Source organism: Eumetopias jubatus, unplaced genomic scaffold (genome assembly GCF_037043125.1).
Source record: "Eumetopias jubatus isolate StellerSeaLion01/CBP00866 unplaced genomic scaffold, mEumJub1_p1.0 scaffold_2, whole genome shotgun sequence".
In the NCBI taxonomy this organism is placed as follows: Eukaryota; Metazoa; Chordata; class Mammalia; order Carnivora; family Otariidae; genus Eumetopias; species Eumetopias jubatus.
This window is the reverse complement of record NW_028274808.1, coordinates 16,148,531-16,150,622: the sequence shown is the minus strand read 5'-3', so window position 1 is coordinate 16,150,622 and position 2,092 is coordinate 16,148,531. Positions and strand designations below refer to the sequence as shown.

The window sequence follows — 2,092 nt, the reverse complement described above, 5'->3', positions numbered from 1 at the left end:
ACTGTTATAGATCCTACAAATATTTGAAATATTGTAAGGATATTAAAACTAATGCTTTGTAAATAACTAGAATTTTTTTTTTTTTTTTTTTTTTTTTTTTTTTTTTTTTTTTTTTACCAATGGACAATTTTCTAGAAAAGCACGGTTTATCTAAATGGACACAAGAAAATCTCTACCGGCTTGTAATAATGAAAGAAATGGAATGAATAATTTTAAACTGTCCATAAAAAAACCTCAAATCCAGATGACTTCACTGGTGAGTTTTATCAAATAGTTGAGAAAGAAATAATGCCAGTTGTACATAAACTTTTCCAGAGAATAGAAAGTGAGACACTTTCCATTTTGTCTTCTGAGGCCAGTGTTACCTTGATACCAAAAGCTGATGAGAACATTATAAAAAAGGAAAATAATAGGCCAGTATAACATGTTTTACATAAATGTAAAAAAAAATTAAATGAACTATTAGCAAAACAAATCCAGCAATGTCTGGTGAATACACTGTGACTAAAGTGGACTATTCCAAGAAGGCAAGAATAGTTTACCATTTGGGTTGCCCTGACAGGATGGAGAGAGGTCATCTGGCTGGAGATACATGTGACACGCTGACTTACTGTGAGCTAGAAATGGTTGCCAAGGATGTCTTCAACAGAGGACTTGTGTTTGGTATAGTCAGTAGATCTGAGAACCCAATCCTGTGGCGGAGTGGAATTTTCTACTTCCAGTCATGCTTCCACAGATACAGGGAAAGCATCAGACAACCTAGAGACCAAATATAAGATCTGTAACGAGGGACTTATTTTCAACCAAAAACGAAAGAGACAACTCCCTTGAGGCAGAAATGTCTTTGGAGAGTAAGTTGGTTGAAGGGTTGAAACAGACTCTTGATACCATATTTGTACTGAACACAGGACAGAAGAGTGGGAAATTGAAGTCCCCTATCAATAAGATTGTTTCCATCTCAACAGTAATGTTGATATAGACTTTTCTGAACCAACCATTTATGATTGGGCTGTGTTAGCCTTTGAAGGTTGGCTTGCTGGCTCTCAGATGAGTTTTGACAGAGCCAAATCTAAACAGTCACAGAATAATTTTGTCCTGGGTTACAAGGCTGCAGACCTCCAGCTGCACCATCAAGTAAATGATGGCACTGAACTTGGAGGTTGTATCTACCAGGAGCTTAAAATGAGAAGATTGGACCACCAGTGAGCCTTGCTCACATAGCTAGCACTAACACCTGTTTTGATGTTGCTGCTAACTACACACTGGCTTGTAGAACTCCTTTATCTGCTAAAGCAAATAATCCCAGCCTGATTGGACTGGGTTATACTCCAACCTTTCAACCAGGCGTCAAACCAACCGCATCAGCTTTAACTGATTAAAAAGAACTTCAGTGCAGGAGGTCACAAGGTTGGGGTGGGATTCGAACTAAGAAGCTTAATGTGGTTTTGAGTAAAGCATCAGTTTTGTCCCTGGCGATGAAGAGACGTGAACCTGCTGTGTTTTGGCCTTAAAATTCTCCTGTGCAATTTCAGAAGTGTGAACTCTCTGTTCTTCCAAAGAATGGTAATCTTCCCCACGCCGAAGTCTACAGACTGGAAGTCCATCCTAAGGTCGGTGCTTGAAGGCACGCCTGGAAGTTGTCGTGTCTGTGGTACATTTCAGCCTGGTGCTGTACTGTTAGTTTACCTGCGTGCCTCAGTAACAGTGTAGTGTCATGTTGTAAAGGAAATGACCCAGTCCTCCAGTTTGTATTTCATGTCTTGCATGTGCCACACCACTTTTTTAAGACTTTTAGAAATATAATGGTCTCTGTGCTGTAATGGAATCCTTGGTTTTACAGCAGAGTAAAATGAAATAAGTCCGCCATGGGGGTGCCTGGGTGGCTCAGTCGGTTGGCCCTCGGCTCATGTCATGATCTCAGTGATCCTGGGATTGAGCCTCACATGGGGCTCCTTGCTCAGCGGGGAATCTGCTTCTTCCTCTGCCCCTGCCCCAGCTTGTGATCCCTGTCCCTCTCTCTCCCAAATAAATAAAATCTTTAAAAAAATAAATCCAGCATGCTTGGAACAAAGAAAGAGAGAATGGTTTAATG

At 40.4% G+C, this 2,092-nt stretch overlaps 1 pseudogene; it reads left to right on the top strand.

Moving 5' to 3' along the window:
- Positions 1 to 563: 563 nt before the first annotated feature.
- On the top strand, positions 564 to 1,449 carry LOC114206197 (non-selective voltage-gated ion channel VDAC3-like; annotated as a pseudogene).
- Positions 1,450 to 2,092: the final 643 nt, after the last annotated feature.